General features: G+C 44.3%; 1 long non-coding RNA gene across 3 annotated transcripts; it reads right to left on the reverse strand.

Moving 5' to 3' along the window:
• Positions 1-235: 235 nt before the first annotated feature.
• LOC148182802 (uncharacterized) lies at positions 236-10,955 on the reverse strand. 3 transcript variants are annotated; one of them, XR_015774156.1, is made up of 6 exons: positions 10,829-10,955; positions 8,852-9,046; positions 6,682-6,752; positions 4,029-4,140; positions 3,035-3,475; positions 236-516 (listed from the first exon to the last, which is right to left on the reverse strand). It is a non-coding gene; the product is annotated as an uncharacterized LOC148182802 (long non-coding RNA). The 3 variants fall into 3 exon arrangements; XR_015774157.1 differs by having other exon boundaries at positions 236-3,475; positions 4,029-4,129; XR_015774155.1 differs by having other exon boundaries at positions 236-3,475.
• Between the last annotated feature and the right edge of the window lie 9,372 nt (positions 10,956-20,327).

Genomic DNA, 20,327 nt, shown 5'->3' on the forward strand with positions numbered 1-20,327 from the left:
AAGTGGGAGTAATACCTTAAATGAGGTTTCACCAATAAAGTGCTTCAAATCCTGCCCTTCATCCCCCTGGGAGTCATCTAAGATCACCAGATCACTTGTCATCTGCAGTAAAGAGCAGCCAAACCACATGAAAACAGGTCACTTTTTTATTGTTTCCCCTGTATTTTCTGCTTAACTTTTTGTCTCAGATAGCAGAAGCCAATACCAGAGAAAAATCAGAGGTCAGATTTGGGATTCCTCCCTTGCAGTGCTCCCAGGAGCTGATTTTCTCCCTGGCACAGCAGAGAGCAGCCCAGCAAAGCAGCTGTGTAAAAATGCACCAACTTTGCTGATGCTTGTTTCATTTGTGCTTCATTCAGCTCTGGAGAGGCTCAGCTGTATTTCTGGGCAGTCAAAAACATCACGGTGTTATCAAGAGGCATCACTGTAGCAGGCTGATGGGTTTGGGGATGCACAGGCAGGGTGTTGGGGTATGGATGAGGGCTGGAATCCACTTCCCAAATAGCTGGGCACCAGCTGGATACAAAAAAAAATAGAGGCCGGAAAATGAGCTCCAAAGACAGTTTTTTGCTTTCCTCTGAGAAGATTTTGCAGAGACAAAGGGGTTTTTGGGGTTTTTTTTTGGTTTTTTCAGCAATGCCAACTCTTTCCATCTCCCTTCTCATTCCCAAGGATTTCTACTGACTTGCAGTGCTACATCAAACACCCGATCCCAGCAGTGCTCCAAACAGCCCGGGGCAGGCTGAGGTACAAGAGGTACAGCTTGGACAGTATCTGGAAAGTGAGATCAGCTTTCCTCCTGGCCATAAACTCAGAGCCCTGGACATTTTGCTATATGAACTCCCCTGTTGAAGAGGTCTGCTGGTGAAAACCTTCAGTGACTTGCCTGCTGCCTCCCTTGTCAAGGAAAACATTGAGGGGGGAACAAAAAATAAACCCCAAAACCTTATTTTTAATGAAAAAATCTGGGTGGTGGGCATGCTCTGGACTGTCTGGGAAAGTTCTTCCCTTCATTTGCACAGGGAAAGAGCTGGTCAGGACTGGTTTCACACCAGCTGCTCTGCTAGAAATGCTCCTTGCTTGCACCATTTCATTGCAGGCCCTTTATCATCCCTTTGTCCCAGGCAAACACACCCTGCGCAGCACAGAAACCATCACCCCACACACTGCTGAGGCCCTCAGTCCCTTTGTGCAGGCTGTTTCATTTCATAAACTCAAGGGTCACTTTTATTGTGGTCTCTGCTAAATGAAATCACAAAAGCAATTTAAAATCGCTTAAGCAAATCATGAAAGATGCAATATGAGGAAAGGGCTGTGAATAATGGTTAGCCTAAAGCATTGCAACAAAGGGAGTGACTGTGCTTCTGTCAGGTCCTTTCTCTTGGTCTGTATCCTTCATGCTGAATTCCTCATCTTCTGCCTAAGATTTTGGGCAGGAATTCATCAAAGGAGAAATCCAGTCTTATCAAATTTCTAACATTGCCTGCTATTCTTCATGGAAAAATGCTCTGCAGGACATAGAGCTGCAACAAAATCTGGTATTTCAGACATGCAGTAGCCAGAAAATAATAACAAAAACACAGGATACAATTTTTATCCTGGAAATTATTTTCTGGGTAAAAAAAACCGTCAGTGTAGCCTGTGAAATTCATCCTTATCTGACCAGCATTCAGAAGAAACTTCTGGCTGCCTCCAGCCAGAAGCTTTGTCCCAGTAGGCAATAGTCCAATACAGAACAAAGTTGGAGGTGACTAAAATGACAGTGAGATAAATTTTCCATTCCATCATCAGTAATATTCTTCACAGAATATTTTCATTGCTCAGGGATGACTTTCTTACAGCTCTGAAAAGCTCTGTTCACCTTTCCTCAGGCCTTTTACTTGTATGGCACTGGCTCCCACACTGCCTTATCCTGCAAGCAGAGCAAGTGTTTTCTCAGCTATTCCTTGGTGTCCTGGCTCCTGTGAGATCCGATTTCCCTGCACTCAGTGCCCAGGTAGGGATAAAAATTCTCCTTAATTCAGCACAGGCACCCAGCAAGGGGCAGCCCCTCTCTGTGACAGTTTCATTGTCACCCAGGGTAAAAGATGCCTGGGCTCACTCACAAGCCAAAGTGATGCCTGAGAGCTCCACTGGACCACGTTCCTCTGTGTCAGAACTATTTCTACTCATGTTTTCTTCACCTAGGTTTTCTAAGGCAGCCACAAGTCAGCAGCATTCAAGGAATTTACAGAAAGCTGTAGTTGGCTTTGGTGCCTTAATTTCTGGCTGGGGTGGGGGAAGGAAGAAAAGGAGAGGATTTGATGCAGGAGTCTCAAAGTGAAGGTCAGAAACTGCACTCATCATCACAAGAGACTTTTGAAAAGCCTGTACTTTTGCTGTGGTGATGCTCAGCTCTGTGAAGAAGAAGGAACACACAAATTTCCCTCCTGTGGCCTGCATCTCACAGGCCCCAAACTTGAGGCTTCCAGCTGGATCTATTGGACAATATTCAAAACTGGATTAAGGTGCTGCAGCAGACTCTCATCTGTAAAATGTGATCCAAGCTGGATCTGCACATCTGAAACAGCAGAAATTCTGCACATGGTGAGGCAGATATGCCCTTACTTTAAGCCAAGGATCGCTCTGGATCTCAACACCTTCTCAAGTGGCCACGCTCTGCCAGCCACAAAGACAATCCTGCAGAGACACAGCCCGAGGATCCCCAAGAGCTGGAGAGGATTGGGTGCTATGGAAAGGAGAGGTGAATTCCCACTCCAGAAGTTCATAAGGCTCCAATGCTGCTGCAGCACCTGACCATTAACCTAAGGAGCCCCAGATTGTCTGGACAGGTCAGAACCAAAGCAGTAGAGGAGGCGGCCTAGAAAAGAAGAGCTTTTTATCTCTTGCCTCAAGAAGTGTGCCAATGAATGCTTTTAGCACACCGCCCCCCCCCTTCAAAAAGAAAATCCCTTCTAAGCTTATGCATGATAATAACATTTCCTACATTTTCAATTAGCTCAAATAATCTCACTAAAAGCTATTGATAACCCACCTTTAGCTGCGAGCACACGTGCACCTGTGTGTGCAAGGAGACAAGCCATGCCTGACAGAGTGGGAGGCAATGAGAAATGAACTGCCTGAAATTAACTTTAAGCGTCCAAGTGATTAAACCATTGTGCTGTGATTGTGTAGGATACTGCCTTTCTTCAGCAATTAAGACTGTATTGATCAGATAGCAGGAGGAAAGGGGCCGGCAGAGCGATGCTCATTCAGGCTGCCATAATTAAGAGTGATCATCTATTGTTCTGGAGCACGAGCACAGCCCAGCCCCATCAGGCTCTTCCCTCTCCCTTCCCTGGCCCTCACTCCCATGAACACGTGGATTGAGCATCTGCTTGGAGTGAAAACTGGAGCAGGAGCTGGCTGAAGTTGCTCTGTAGCAGGTCAGGATTAAATTTCTATCTTTCCCCATCCATTCAGCTTCTGCTGTTTACTAGAAAAAAAATAGGGGGGAAAAGGGAGTATGAGAGAATGCAGACCACCACATCTGAAAGCAGTTCTTGGGCTGACTGTGGGGCAACAAAAGCTCACCAAAACTTTGGGGAAATTGAACCTCTGCTTTTGTGTGGGCCACTCCATCAAGAACACTTTCCAGAATAGATCCTCTTGCTCCCAAAATATTTTTTTTTGTCATTTATGTAATGTATATTTTTTCCTTCCCAAATGCACTCAAACCAATCTTCTAGCCTTAAACACAGCTTGAAATTGGCTTCTTATTTATATCTTAACTAGCAAATTTCTTTCTTACAACTCCTGCTGAACCCTTGCTAACATGCAGTGTTGCTTTGCCTTTCTTCACTTTCATGGCTCCAGCCTGGGAAAATTGGCATGGCATAACAGCATTTAAAATATCAGCTGACAGACTAAGTTCATGATTTCTATGACAGCAGTCCTTGGGCATTTAAACTCTTGTGGTAAAGGGTATTTCCTTACTTAATTATTCTAGTTCCCAGTATATCATTTCTCAGGGTATGGATGGTACTTACTGTGAGCCTCAGAAAAACGATCCATGTCACTCAAAGTGTGTTATTGTGGGCTTGGGGGAGGATTTGGATCATTTCCTCATGAAGACTACAGATTGCAGCACCTGAAAACACACTTCCCCAGAAAACAAGGGAACATGGCACTGAGACACATCACTCCAGAAGTGATGCAGTGATTTATTAATCAACAAGACCTTGCAAAACCCTGATGCTGGCATATAAAACATGGTGATAATCACTGATATTTCCCTTCACCTCTGTGGATTGCTATCAAACTTAAAGAGAAAAGAGTTGCACACCTGGGTGACATTACTTGCCACAGCCACAAGGTGAGTAACCTAATTTTCAGTTGGTCCTTTAAACCTAAGTGTGTCTTCCCAGTTGTTTATAGGAACCCACAAGTGTGACTGAAGCTTTCTCATTTTCCATGTCTGTCCCAATCCCTGAGCTAAAAGTATAGCCTGGTAAGCAGGGCAGGCACACAGTGTCTGTGTGCAGCCCACGTCCATGAAGTACTTTCCTTCATAAGAGTAAGTCAAGAACTCTGTCCTATCCTCTCAACCTTGTCGGCCTCGCTTCACTTTAAATACATCTCACTATTTTAGTCACAGTTCTTGTTTTAGTAGCTGAGATGTGGCCTTGCCATTGTTTCCCCAGTTCTCTCAGTCCTGGCCCTTGTGAAGATCATTGTTCATCTCTGTTAGCCCACGTTCCCTGCTGCTCACAGATCTCCTTCCTGCCTTTTTGCATTTCCTGCTGCTTGACAAAACCCCTACCCATGATAACAGGACACCAGGTCCTGGCAGTCTGAACCCTGGCAGTGTGCAATTTCATTTTCACTGCCTTACCCCAATCCTGCCTCCTTGCTGACTTTGAATGCTACAAGCTGCTGCAGGACAGGAGTTGGACATCTCTGCCTTGCTCCTTCCCTTCCTTTCATAAGCTCAGTGTTGCTCAACAGCTCTTGTCTGGGCAGAGTAAAGGGTTAAACATGAAGATCTGGACGAGGCAGTGCTGTCCTGTCACAGAGCTGCCCTTTTGCCTCTTGGTTACACACATCCACGCTGCTCACATAGCCTGCGTTCCTCCCCGTTAACACCATTAAGCTTTGACCTGAACTAGACATGGAGCTAAATATGCCTGCACCTGTCCCCTTATAATGACCTGCTATTATCATTTTCCACCCCTCTTTCTTGATTGATGGATATTATATGCAGAGTGACCCTCAGGATTTTTTTCCCCCCTCTTTTTGTTAGGCCTTGCTAAAGCAACCTGCAAATTAATTTAATATCCTCTTTTGGTTGGGAGCTATGAAACGAGGGCTCGAGGCTGATGATGCGTAAACCATTTGTGGCATGTATTTAATCTCTGGACAATGGATAGAGATGTTAGTGCATGCTACACTAAGTTCTATTTACGCTGGCTATTAAGTGCAGTCAAGCTGAAGGCAATCGGAGCACATTACAGGGCCTAATGGGAGAGGATGCTACACAACAGTACATTAAAGACTGAAAATGAATTAAGAAGGAAGCATGGTAGAGAAAGCAGACAAGGAAAGGGTTCTGTATACAGATAACTCTTATTGACAGCACAAATATTCATGTACTCTGAGTTCCCAAATCCAATTTTGGTATTGGATACCACTCTAGAGGGAATGTTTTGAATTCCATTTTCGTGCAGATACAAAATGACTCGCAGCCAGCCTGCCCCTCCCACCTCCACCTCAGTGGTTTGCCTAACCTGATGCTGGGAAATGCATCCCCTTTTTCTGCCTTGCAAAGCTAAGCCAGATCCCTCCTGACGGCCTAAATCAGGCTAAACTTTCTTAACCTGCTCCCTGAAATGAGTCTACCCCAGGAATGACAAGTAGAGCTCGCTGCACTCCCAGTCCTGCTCACTCTCCTTGGCACATCTTGCTCTGGCTGTCACTGAGAAAACCCAAGCCCTCTGGGACAGACAGGAGAAAAATGCACAGTGGGAGTAGCCTGTGAGTTGTGAGCACTGTGTCTTTGCTTTTGCCCTTTTTGTCCCTCTTATCTGGATGGGAAGAATTTAGAGATTAAAAAATGCTGGCCTGCTGTCTTTTCAAAAACCAAGCTCCAGAACCCAAGGGTGGCACAGCTTTACTCCATCTCACACATACAATTTCATGAGTTTACTTTTCGGCATAAAAATCTCTATTTGTGAAGAGACTGCCTTGCTATGTCTCCCTGAGTACAGTGGCTTCACTTAGATGGGTGAAAGAAAAGCCCAGTTTATAATTAAAAACTTGCACATGAGGAAAAGAGAAGCAGAAACTGACACACTAAAGCCTCATGCTCACACTGATCAGCTCTGCTCATTATTTCACCAAGGCTTTCCCAAGATCCAGCTCTGACTGACACTGTTCCTGCCCACCTACCTGACCCATTCCCTGCTCCCCCAGGGCAGGAGAACAAACTGTGCACCGAAAGCATCTGCCCATGGTACTTTTGACATTTATTTTAGGACAATATTACTTTGGTTCAAGGATTCCCTGCCTGTACTGCTAAGAGCTTCACTGACTGTCAAAGGCTGGCCACCAATCCTGGCCAGAAGAACCTCACCCCTGCGTTATGAGGACAGGCCCAGACAGTGTGTCCTCCCTTCCTTTGCAACTCCCAAAGGTCAGACTTGCCTCTGACAAGAAGCTCTTGCTACTTCTGGCAGGTTGGGCTTCTCCACCAACTTGATGTGAACAGAAAATACCTGTTAAGAATCAGAAAAACAAACCCTATTAATATAACCAGTAAATACACTAAGAATGGACAGAGAGCCTGCAAGGAACCAGGTACTCTCTGACATCCCAAAAGCCTGAGTCTACACCTGGAAAAGAGTTTTCCTTCAGAATCAGATTGTGCTGAAGAAAATTTTTTTCTTTCTTTTTGGTGTCCAAGACCTTATGATCTCCTCTTCCTTCCATTTCTTGAAGTGTAGAGTAAGGGCATAAAGGAATTACTTTTCACATAGTCAGTTTATCCTAAAAGCAGTTTTGGCAATAAAAGGAAAGAATATTAGAATCCCTTAATAACCATCCTGGTTTGGCAGCGAGGGAGAGTTTTGGGTCTTTTAAAGTACTAGCAGAGTAAAAAAAAAATCAATTCATTGCTAACACAAACAGAAATATAGTGAAACCAATACCTGACCTCAACTACTACAGACACAGGAATTCAAAGTAATCTGTTCATTGACCAGCCCGTGACTTTGTCTGGTTTCAAGGAGCAAACCTGTAGTTAAACTCTGCAGAAAGAGAAGTGCAGTTGTTTGCAAGCAAACCTCCCTAGTCCAAGACAAATGACTTTCACATGGTATTTGGATAGGGCTGGAGAAAGGAAGAGAAAGGAAAGTGTTGTTTTATGGGGGTCTTTTTTTCCTTGGCTGATGAAACACTTCCTCCTCTCAAGGATATTCTTGTAACAAGTGTCCTTTCTGTTTTCCAGAGCAAAGCATATTCTGGAACAGATATATAATTTACATTTTCTATTAAATATACCTAAATTATTTAATTAATAATTATTTCCCTAGGAAATATAGCCATGTTTGTGGAAATTGGAGACCTTTCTCACATTTCTGCAGTACCTTCCTTTGGTCACTGTCATTAGAGTTCAGAGCCTATTGTGATAGCAAGGCTGAATTAACTCTGGGCTGTTTGTAGGAGGCAGATGCTACACAGCTACCATGGGCTCTGCTGTGTCTGATAATTTTAGCACAACCTCCTGCCCCATTCCTGTGGCCATGGCCCAGCTCAGTACACAAATCACAGCCACAGTCTTTCAACAATGCCCCAAGAGTGATGAGACAAACTGCAAACCCAAAAAATGTTCATCTTGTCCCTTTTTGGGTGTTGAATGTGATGCTCAGCTGCTGTGATCTGCAGAGTAGTTCAAGAATGACCTGTTCTGACACCAGTTTGAGATCCTTCCTGTTTTTAAAAGCATCTTGGGAGGAGGAAGAGTAAGGGAGAGACGTGAACAAGAGTTTCCTTCTAGCTAGCACTAAAAATCCAATCACAGCTTTCTTTTTCACCTTCCTCTTGAGAGTTTCCCTGTCTTCCCATCCCCATCAAAAGACTGGGTAAGCAGAAGAAAGAGCAGGCAGGGGAGGAAATATTCTCAAAACTCTTACAGACCTCAAAACTTCTCATCAGAAGAGAAAAGGATGAATTAAATCAATTTCCTGCCTTGGAGGAAAGGAGAGGGAAGGAGGAGTCAGGAAGTGAAGCTGTGTCACACAATCAGCAAGAAACATTTGTCAAAGACCCAAAGGTCCTCTTTTCCTGGGGCTAACAGGAACAAACTCCCACTGTGGCCACAGAAGAAGGTGCCCCTACCTTCAGAGCACCCCTCACTGGTCACTGGTGAACCAGGAAAACTCTCAGATGCCACTTGCAAGGACCTGTGAGTAATGCAAGGCTGGCAGCACTTTGCACTTTGCTTCCTCCCCTTTGACTTTGTTAAGCTGGTAACCCTCCCCTTTGAGGGTTACCAGCTTAACAAGTTCTCCACAGTTTAGGGAGTGTTTAAAAGGTTCAAAGTTTCTTGTTGTTTATAAGAAGAATGTCTGTGTTTATCGCCAGTGCAATAAAGCTGCTGAAAATAATCATCATAATCAGTGGATGCAGCCCAACAGGAACGTCAAGTCCAAGGCAGGACCTTCCCAGCCCCAATACAACCATCACTGCTGATCATTAAACTCTCTGTGGAAGCCAGTGCACAAATGAGAAACCATTGGGCAGTGCCATCACCCTTTGTCAGGGGTTAAAACAAGCAACGAGGCAGGGGGAAGGACTTTGAAAACTGAACACTTGCCTGCTGGGATCCAGCCTCATCTGGAAAGCCTCACCATCATCATCTTGTCTAACACACCCCTCTGGGCACTCTGCACATCCTCAGATGGCCAAACCACTCCTCAGTGCTGTCTCACATGGGCTGACATGAGGTAAGGGAGCAGAGTCTTCCAGACTCACATTTCCAATGCCACACCATCCATTTGAATACACTGCTCTAGAAGAAAAAACTTGGTTTAGTTATTAAAAAAAATCTACTTTTCTAAAAGTGTCACTGCCTCTGATCCACTGGCATGTCCAGGGAATATGCCACTGCACACACAAACATGGGAACATTCCCTCTTCATGTGTGTAATCAGAGAAATCTGTGGGGCTGAAGGAGGGGGCAGGACAAGCAAACTCCCAAGGGCAGTAGAACCTTCTACTGAAGGCCAGATGGAAGAGAGCAGGGTGGGAAGGCAACACATTAAACAAAGCACAGGAATGCACTGCTTTGTCCAGCTGCTGCTGCTGATGAGCAGAACAGGCCCACGTGATGTGAAGTGGAAGAACCACAATTAATTTAAGGATTAATTTAAGATAGCAAACACATGACAGCCCGCAATCCCTGATTTTGTTTTCCAAATCACAGGCTCACCTGCCTATTGCCCAGGATTTATGCTCTGGGGCAAAGGGTGGGAAACCCATAATTCCCATACAAGTTAAAAAATACTTCTCCTTTCACAGAGAATCCATCATTTTAGTTTGTCCCCATGACTTTGTAATGTTTATACAGATGACAGATACCGAGTATCCCCCTGATAACCTCGGAAAAACAGGGTAAATAGAGGTGCTGAGGGTAGGAAAAGCACATTGTCCTGATCCAGGAGGTTGATAGGAGAGCACAGGTAAGCACAAGGGTCAGCAGGGAAGGTTAGAGCCTGACTTTTGTAGAGAAAAACATTGGTTCAACAAAACTGCTGGAGAAATATGGCAGATTCTGCATGAGCTGCCTTATCAGGAGTAACACACTTATTTAACTGACTTAAAATCATTTTAAAAATCCATGCAAGGTTTTTGGATTCTGAGACATCATTGGCAGCACAACAAAAGAACAGAGGCTTTAAAATGCTGTATTAGACAGGAAATTGTACAGCTCTCCACTGAAAATCTCTTCCCCACCTCATTTTCCACATTCTTTTTGCACTCTTCATCATTCTGGAAATTGAATTTTTAGGCACTCTCAAAAATGGCCACAGCAGATAGTCTTGGCAAATCCAGCTCTCAAGGAGAAGGGCAGATGAAGGGGTCTGCAGCCCCACACCATCCCTTCCTGCCATATCTGACACCTTGTAGATTGTGATGAGTCTCGAGTGGAAAAGTGAATATTTTTATTTTCTAGTTCCCCTAAGGAGTTTCTCAGTAACAACCTTTGCCTTGTAGCCTGTAGGTCAAGCAATTACCTCAGGTATATCCATTTACCAAACTGTAGCCTTCTCTTTTAATGTTTTTAATATATTCTTCAATCAGAAGGCATTGAAATATAATTATACCTCAACATTTTGATTTCCTGAAAGTTTTTGGGAAAGAACACTAAAATAATGCTTTGTATACCTAAAGTGTCTTCTCTCCTAAGTATTGTTTCCTCAGTTCCAGTTTTCTTGCTCTCTTTTCCATATAGAAAACCTTATTCTGTAATTTTTATTTCAAAAGGTATAAAATCTCTGGCAACCCATCTCAATTCTCCAATAGTTCCTAGCAGCCTATAACAATGCCAGTTTTTCCAAGGATCAGTTTTACATGTTTTTTTCCTAGCTTTGTCGTGAAACTTGTAAAATGAGGAGCAGGTTCATTGTTAACCCACCTTCCACAATTCCACTTTCTATTTTATAGCGACTTTGATATTTCAAAAACCAGCCCTCTGCCTCTGTCCTTTCCTTACCACTGCATTTCATTAACCAGCAATGCACGATCTGAGCTGCAGCATTCAGAGAATCAATAACCAAAAACTTTCCCTCACCTCTCCATGCCTCACTGAACATCAGACCATAACACCCCCTGGAAAATATATATTAGGGATGTTACAAGGTGTGTTGTTACCAAACTCGATTAATTTCAGCCCCTTCCATGCAGGACCAATAAACACATGCTCTTTTCACCTACAAATCCCCAACAGCCTCTGCAATTAATACCTAATTAACAAACAAAAGCAGAGATGCCAGGTGGAACAACACAAACCCATTCACAGCTCACAAAGAGAACAATTAACTCCCGCCAGCCAAGGACAGTGAGAAAAATATTTTGTTATTGAATAAAGCCCTCCTGGCAGGGTTGGATGTGTTTATAAAAATAAAATTAACCAGCTCCAGTTCAAGTGCAAGATGTAGGCTCTGAGTCAGGAATTGCTTATGCTAGGCCAGGGGCTGGACCAGAGGGCCATTATAATTCCCTTCTGATGATAAGACCATAAATCCACTGTCCTTCCAACAACTTTTAAAACAAATTATTTATGTCTTTTTGTAAGCCACGAAGTTGCTCCCACGAGCAAGAGATAAAGCAGACTTCACCACTGAACGAGCTAAAAACTGCACAAATTGGCTTCCTCCAGCAAACCTCACACTTGTACATGGCTAGCAAATTAACAGCATCTGTGGAGGGGAAAAAATACCTTCACTGTTCCCAAGCTGAGTGAAGACGTGCTTGAGCTCCAAGTGAGGTCCAGCCCATGGGGTTTGGCTGCCTGAGACGTGAGTTTGGTGCAGGTGTGTGTCCTTGCAGGGTAAAGCAGTGCCCGTCCCCATCGCTGGAGCCCAGAGAAGGTGGCTGCAGAGGATTGGCTCTGCAACAGGACTCAGCCCTGCTATTCCCTCTGCATCCTCCTCTGAGCTGGGAGGTGTCCACATCCATCCCCCTGCCTCTCCTTGAGGAGTTTGAATTGTCTGGTGGATACCCCTGGCCTCAGAGCTTTCAGGGTGCTCCTGCTCTCAGCCCACCCTCCCTGGGTTTGGGCATGTGAGTGTAAAGAGCAGCAGCCCTGGCTCATACTCAGCAAGGCAGGGATGGATCCTCTCCAGGGAGAGTTCTGCAAGTGGGCAAAGAGCAGGGTCAGTCTCTCCTGCTCTCTGGCCATAAATGACACATTAATTATATTTCAGGTTAAGAACTTTTTCTGTTTCTAGAACTGTACAGTTGTTAGGTAAGGAACATCATTCTAATTAGTGCAGTGATGTTCCTTGCCCCATCCCTGGAAGTGTTCAAGGCCAGGTTGGACAGGACATTGAGCAACCTGTTCTAGAAGGTGTCCCTGCCATGGCAAGGGACTGGAACAAGATGATCTTTTAAGTTCCTTCCAACACAAATCATTCTGTGACTCTGATTCTGGGATAATAAAAAAGATAACTCTATGTGAACTATAAAAGTCTACAAAAACTATAGGAATCTATAAAAGATAACTCTACTTCACTCTCAAGTCTGAGTTTTCTTTGCAAGTGTTGTGTTCCTGTTGGAGCAGGTACCAAACCAGGACTTGGCAGTGACCACAGGCACAGGTTCCCCAGCCCTGCTGTCAGCAGCACATCATGATGGGTTAAATTATGTTTTTTCTGAATCACTGTATAAAATAAAATAAAATAAAATAAAATAAAATAAAATAAAATAAAATAAAATAAATTAATGTATTTCCCACCAACTACCCAGGCTCTGTGCTGGGGGTTTTTAACTCCCAGGTACCAGGTCAGCACCTGAAAATGTGTTTGGAGGGGGACAGACACAGCAGCAGTTGTCCCATCCACCCACCCTGCCAGGGCTCATGTGGTGACACTCAGTGCCCACCTGCCTGGCCCTCAGGTTTATTTTCAGCCACTGTGATGTGACCCTGCACTTTGCTAAGTCCAGTCACATTCCCACTGCAGCCGATGCACGCACAGTTCCCAAGTCCTGCATGGACTAGCCAGTAAATCAGGGCTGTAAAAGTATTTTTGGCCCCCTGCCCAGTATGTGTACCTCTTAATCCCTAATTCCAATTGTGTAAACAAGGCATAACATAACGGGTGTGCCATGGAAATATGCTCTATAAAGTTGATTACCGTGCTTCATCCCATTAGAACAGCAGCCACTGTAAAACTCTAGATAAGGCTAAAGCAATTTATTTGTGTTTCTAAAGGAGATGGGCACATTTTGACTTTTCAGGGCATGATGGAACTTGACAGGGGGACTCTAGAGCTGTTTTGCAGCTCTTATAACAGCTCATTTCAACCTTAAACCAGATATCCCAAAAGGTCAGATCAACTGTGGCTGTTTCTCAAGTATGCAAAGAGGGAGAGCATAAAAAGCCTTGGATTGCCTGGGTGACCTCTTCAACCAGATGTCAATCCAGCTCCTGCTCTCTCCCGAGTGCAAAGGCAGCTCTGGGTGCTTTTGGAGGTCAGGAGCTCCAGGCATTAGAGAAAGAAGCGCTGCAGCCATGTCCCCGTGCAGCCAAGCTGACTGTCACAGTAGGATTTTGTGCCAGGATGAGAGGAGGCAGCTGTGCTCCCCTTGTCCATCCAGCAGCCTCCAACAGCCTCTCCAGCTCCCACCTGCAGTCCACAGGTCAGGCCTGAGGCTGTGAGCATCACCCACAGCACCTGTGACAACGCTGGGACTCCAGCCCAGGGCTCCTGAGTGCCCTCCCAGAGCTGCTGCAGGGTGAGGATCGGGGTCAAGACTTCCCTACAACTCCCCCTTCCCATGGCATTGCAGCTCCAAAGGGAACCAAGCACCCATCACAGGCTCAGTTCCACGAGGAATTGTGCATGGGCAATACCCAGAACTGCTGAGCCCAGGTTTTTCTTTCCCTGTTTCATGGGTCGAGGCCAGAATTCTCTAAAGAACACTGGGAGCCTTCCTTGAACCTGCCCCAGGTTTGCAGCAAGCAGGAAACCTTTGCAGTTTCAGATTTCACTTACAAATCAGCTCTGAGGAAAACAGCTACTGTGATCGAAGGCATTAAAAATTGATACAATTAACACAAATCAAGGGTATAATATACATCAACTTGTGCATGAGTTCAAAAGCTCTTTTTAAAGCCATAAAAGCCAAGGAATTTTTCCATTATCTCAAAAAGAGCTTGATAAAGTCTTTTGCTTGTAGAATTAAGCCTGTAGCAGCTGGTAGGGTTACTGAACCAGCTACAGCAGCCTTGTGCTGTGTTATAAAGACATCTCTGTTGCTGGAGAAGAAATGATAACATGAATTCATACAGGAATTTTTTAACCTGATTCTTTAACCATCTCCCACCCTCTCCCTCTGTCACCTCTTGGAAAGGTTTCTCAGACTGGAACTGTACTTGAATTTATTCTAATTGGAAGGAAATGTGAGACCCAAATCTCGGTTCTCATTGGCATGGAGACACTTGCATACAATCACGGTATGCAAAACAGCAGAAGTCTGAATTCATAATTGGACGTTCCAAAATGTAATTATGAAAGATGAAATGCTCCTTTCAATGAGAAGGCTGTAAATAGAATAATTAATTTTGTGTTTGCTTGAACAATTCTGTATTATGGACCTTACACTGGAACTGAAATTAATTAAGTGCACTAGGATTTATGGAGGAGGTGAAGAGAGAGGGAAAAAAAAGAATTAATCTGAAGTAAAAGATAGATGACTTTGTGAGTGTAATGATGCGTTAGTCTGGGGTATTCTTTAACAAATTTAGCAGGCATGTTCTGGGTACAAACAGCACTCACTGACAGAATTATCTCAACTAATGCAGCTGCTGGACTCTGAGCAAATTGAGATTGCAGATGAGTACTTTAGATTTAGAGCTATTAACCCTCTATGTGCTGGAGATGTTTCCATTCCCTGTGTGGCAAGGTCGGCTGCATGTCCCTTGGGCCAAGGTCTGCAGAACGTGGCCATGCAGCTCCCTGGGCTTGTGTGAGCACACACAAACACACACGAATACACAAACAAACACATAGGAATACACAGAAGCACCCAGGAACACAGACAAACACACAGGAGCACACACAGGAATACACAGGAACACACACAAACACACAGGAACACCAGGAACATGCAGGAACACACACAAACACCCAGGAATACACAGGAGAACACATGCTTGCAGGGTTGGATGTCAGGCAGCTCTGGGAGAACAGCAGAGAGGCAGAGCACTCACAGGAAAGGGAAAGGAAATGAGGAGAGCAGAGCTCAGAGTTACATCTCTCAGTGGACTGAAGGAAAAAAGGGAGAGTGGCTACTGCCAGTTGTGATTTTTAAAGCAAACAAAGCCAAAGTGAGCAGCCAAAGGAATAGCTGTAAACCAAACAGCTTTGCTGCCACGAGCTGTTCCTGAGGTCATTTCAAATGGAAACCCAGAGCTATTCCTTTCCTCTATTAAGATCAGGCCATAAAAACCCAGGTGTAAAAATCTCTTCCAATGCTTCATTCAGGACTAAAGCACTTTCCAGCCCTGAATGAATGAGGGATTTCAGATTTACCTGCCTGGCAGAGACCCCTGACACCCGGGGCAGTAAGCGCTTCCAACATCCGGAGCAGTCACTCCAGTCCCATAAACGTTATGCCTTACTGGTATAATTTTGAATAAAATAATGTAATGGGCCATAGATTCACGAATAATCAATGTGATACTTCCCCTCCTCAGAGTCACTCTGAGGCAGCACTTTGTGCAGTGTTGGCTGGGCAGAGCAGGATTCCTGCACCATGCAGGGACACTCGGGAGTTTAGCACGTTGTGTCTGTGGAGTGTCAGCTTTCCCTGCCCGAGCAGCGGCTGCTGAGAGACACATGGCAGCTGGAACCAGCCCCTGGGAATCTTTTGAGACTCTGGGAAGCAACCAATGAGGATGTGCTGGTGCAGCCCTGGAACAGAGGGAAAAGCAAAAAGTATTGAAGAGAAGATCCCTTATCTCTGCTTTATCATCTGCTCCTCCTCTGCTGGGATTTCTTTGCTAGGGAAGAAGTTTCTCAAGGCTGATTTTATTCCTTAGTGTGATAGGATTCCTTAGGGTAGGACTTCCTTGTATTTCACAGACATCTGCTCCAAGAGGCTGACAGTGCAATTAACACAAATTGAGTTTATCAAAGTTCAGCACGACAAACTTCTCCAAAGTCACTTCTCCTTGGAAAGCTGTGCTTGGTGAAGTCACAGGGATGGGAAAGGTGTGAAACCCACAACCCTCAGATATGACCTGAGATGCTCACAGCCAGGGTGAGTCTGAAAGCTATCCCTGCTCTTATCAGATCAAGCTGTTCCCAAGCCTCAGTGTTACCTCTGGGCTGGAGGAGACTCCACAGAGATGTGACTGCTTTGCACCAAAGACTGAAGCATCACCATGTGGGAATAAGGGCCGCATTCCCCAGGGAAGAAAGTGCTGGGAATGCAGTTTCTAAGAGTTACAAGCTGCCTGCAGGATGGTTACCCACCACCACACATTGATCTCTGGGTAGCAGAGTGCACTGGGGTACAATGCCTATTTTCTTGCTAATATTTGTTTTCATTTCCACAATAAAATGCTAAATATGAACTATGGTTACTCTGCCTTAAATTGCACCAAGAGCTGCATTTTCCAGTTGCTTGGTTATAGCTCTTTAAGTGATACATTATATTGTTTGCCAGAATACTTCTACAAAGTCTTTGCTTCATTTAACTTGTAGAACAATTCAGCCAGATTGGTCTATAAAAGGTGTACTTAAAATCAGGATTACCCCAGGACTCAAAAGTGCTGGGTGCTAAAACGCAGTCTCTCATTTCCCATGGCCTTCTGAGCATCTGAGCATATTTATACCTTCTGCATTGCAGCAAACTTAATCAGAAGGACAGGCTTGCTAACATCTGTGCATTCCATTCACTTCTGGAGTTGTCTCAATCTCTTCTGAAACCTGATTCTGGCTGTCAGAGCACATAGCTCTCCATGCTGGGTATTATTTGGACATGTAGACATCTGTCATCAGGAAGTGTGATAGATGGTTTTATTAACCCACACAGGCAAAGACTGTGACAGCAAAGGACTCTTACACAGGGAGAAAGTATCCTGAAAACCTTAAAGGTCTGCTCCTTACTTTTCCCAGCCTCTGACTGCGGCAGGGACCGGACACTTGGAAGAGGAAAATAGGTTACACATCTCAGGATGACATATTCCCCCCAACAGCTCTGTCCAAAATAAGTTAAACAAGTACCACAGGTGATATGGAGTCTCCAACAGCAGAAGGAGAAATGGAAAGAGAGGAGGCTTAGACTGGATCTTAGGAAGAAATCCTTCCCTGTGAGGGTGCTGAGGCCCTGGAAGAGGCTTCCCAGAGCAGCTGTGGCTGCCCCATCCCTGGAAGTGTCCAAGGCCGGGCTGGATGTGGCTTGGAGCACCCTGGGGTACTGGAAGGTGCCCCTGCCCATGGCAGAGGGCTGGAATGAGATGAGCTTCAAGGTCCCTTCCAACCCAAACCATTGTACAAATCTGTGATGAACTGATCTCCAGTAGTAGAAATTCCTGCAAGTAGCAGGGTTTGCAGCAAGCTATTGCCAGACTGTGCTTTACAAATAAATTTAAGGAAAATGGAAATATGTTTTAATAGAAATTATCACAAAGATTTCTTTTAAGTAATTCATGAACTAAACACGAATTCACCAACTAGTCCCCACAGCTGTTTTATCTTCTCAAATTCTTTCTCCTTCCAGCCTCCTATGTAGCAGTCCCCTGGTGTGAAGCAGGACTTCACACCAACAAATGCTAGGGCAGTCCAGAGCCAAACTGGAATTTTTGGATGCTTAGTTTTGGGATTTGGTCTGCATCCACATGTAGTTTCAGCCTGAGTAGGGACAATCCTTTCTGTCTCCCAACCTTCCAAAAATAGTCAAATGCAATAAATCCTTACTGGTTTTCCATTTCCCAGGACTCTAGGATTCCTGTGCTGAAGCTCCAGAGAACTGAGACCAGGAATAGACAGAGGAACATGTCCCAACTCCTTATTTTCCAAAAAGCCTTTTACTACAGCAGCCAGTGGCTCACAGCTGGGAAGTGACAGGGCTGGTTTTGGGCATCCAGGGACCTTCATTTCCCCTCTCCTTGCTGTCCACTTGCTTTGAGCTGATTTTTTTATTTTATTTTTTTATTTTATTTTTTGTGAGCAACATGGTTCCCCCACACTCCCTCTAAGCCTGCATTTAAGCTGAACCCCCACAAAAATGCCAATACATGTGTGTGTGTGTGTTGTGTGGTATATATCATATTCACAGACATCTCAGTATGTAGAGCTACATGCTGTGGCACTGGTGAACTTTATCTAAGGACACCAGAAAGATGAATAAGATGAATTCAGTTGTATCTTTTTATTTACAAAGGTGAGGGATTGCAGTCTGGGTGTGTCTGCCATTTGGGAAAAGCTGCATTTGAAACTTCAGCTCTGTATGTTTTGGGTTGTTTTATACATATTTCAAACATTTCAGGGTAATCCATGTTGTTACATCCCACAATGCTGCTGCAGACTGTGAGAGGTGGATAGAGAGTGATTTCCTTTAAGCTCTAATTCCTGGAAACAAATGATTGTCTAGAAACCTCACACTTAAAAAGAAAATGAAACAGGTATGGGAAATCTGAAAATGGGGTTTAAATGTAAGCAAGAATCTTGCAAACAAGATTGAAAAGTTTATATGGAGCAGTGAACAAGCAAACTCATAACCTTGAGCCGATTTTTGTTCACTTGGTTTGTCAATGATGCCAGGCACCACATGCAAAACAACATTTTATCACATGCAGATAAACAAAGGCTTATTTTCAGAAACATCTTGTCAATGAAAGCAGAGAAAAAGGCAAATCTCACTAACCACTGTAGCACGATAACTCCAGCTAATAACATAACCTGCAATTTTGCAGTTTTATATTAGAAGGAATTAGAAGGAATGAAAAAAAACCCTCTCCAATCCCCCTGACACCGATTCATCAAATAAATTAACTGTGTTCATCAGTTAACTCTCACTGGTCAAATAGGGTTAAAAATTCTTGGATCTAATTCACACTGCTAATTTTGCAGAGGGGGGAAAAGCACAGTAGGATAGCAGGAGCCAAATCTGCTATTTTGCCATAACTGACTGAACCTTGGGGGCTGGTGTTTTATTCTCATAATATTTCTTTTAATAAAAAAGTGCCAGATTAAAACAGCCTTTTAGAAAACATTAATTCAGGAGCTAAAAAAAAAAATAAAAATTCAAATGAACTCAAATAGATTTTCGCTGGTACGTTAATGTTGCATTTAGGATAATGGATAAGGAGAAGGATGGATTCTGTAGGTATAAATCAATATGCAAGGGGGGTTGATGAAACTGCAACCTGTGAGAGTGAAGCCCTGGTGGTTTGTGATATCATCAGGAGCCTGAGATTAATTTGGTTGACAGTCCAGTCTCCTGCATTCGTTATTTTAGCAACAGGACCACAATGCACACGTTAACCAGGCAGCTAGCACACCCTCACTCAGACCCCTACAAGCACCTGGGTTACAGCAAAAACTGCAAAAGGACACGTGAACAGATTATCCTTCTTCCTGCTGTAAGGAAACTGATAGAGAGGGGGGGTTATGGAGAGATGGAGAAAATTGGTAGTTTTGGATTAGCCCCACTGCTGGTCACACACCTGGCAAGGACCTGGCTCTGCCACTCTTACAAGGCTCAGTGCTGCCTTGATGAAGCTGTGTTAATGATTTCATTGGGATTTCAAGAGGAATGTCATTGGTGGCAGCATGGATAGATGGACAACACTCTGCTCCCAGCCTGCTCTCTCAATGGCTTCTGCCTTTGAATTTTCTATGGCTGAAAATAAAAGTTTTAAGAGACAATTTTTTTGGTTTGCAAGAAAAAGCAAAAGAGTTAATATAAGTCAGTCAGGTGCTAGAAACCCCAAATAACCTTCTGTACTCTCCATTTTCTATACAGGTATCTCACAGATCATTTTTCTTGCAGGCTTATGACCAAATTCTGCTCACCTCCTGCACTAAGGGCCTCTGAAACCCCATGAAGGGGCCATTGATTTTAATGGCTCTTGGATCAGATCCTTGCTCTTAGGAATAGCCCCATTAATTTCATATGGCCTGTTTATGTGAGTATATTGGCCCCAGTTTGGCCCCAAGTCTGTGACTTCCCAAGCCCTGGGAACAGGCAGAAATCCCTGTCCTGTTCTCTACAGTCTATCCCATCCAGCTGGAGTTAAGTGTATCTCATTACTCAGGGAAAGTTGGATCTGGACAATTCTTCACTGATAAACAGCATATTGCTATAATTAGCAAGTGTGGACTGGGAATCCTGGAAATGGAGTCTGTCCAATCTGTCAATTTAGGAACATATTGTTTAATTTACACAGTGCAGCACATTGTGCAACCTGAGAAGGCTCCCCCAGCTTGGGCCAGAGCAGGGCTTGCTGCTGCCTCCAACTCTGGAAAGCAGCTTTCAGCTTCAGACAGCAACTTTGACTCTCTTCTTCTTCTTCCTCTTGGCCTCCTCATCTAGGCTGGAAGTGAAAGAGGCTGAAA

Source organism: Pseudopodoces humilis, chromosome 19 (genome assembly GCF_049639895.1).
Source record: "Pseudopodoces humilis isolate 2021_Gansu_Grassland_sample_001 chromosome 19, ASM4963989v1, whole genome shotgun sequence".
Lineage (NCBI taxonomy): Eukaryota > Metazoa > Chordata > Aves > Passeriformes > Paridae > Pseudopodoces > Pseudopodoces humilis.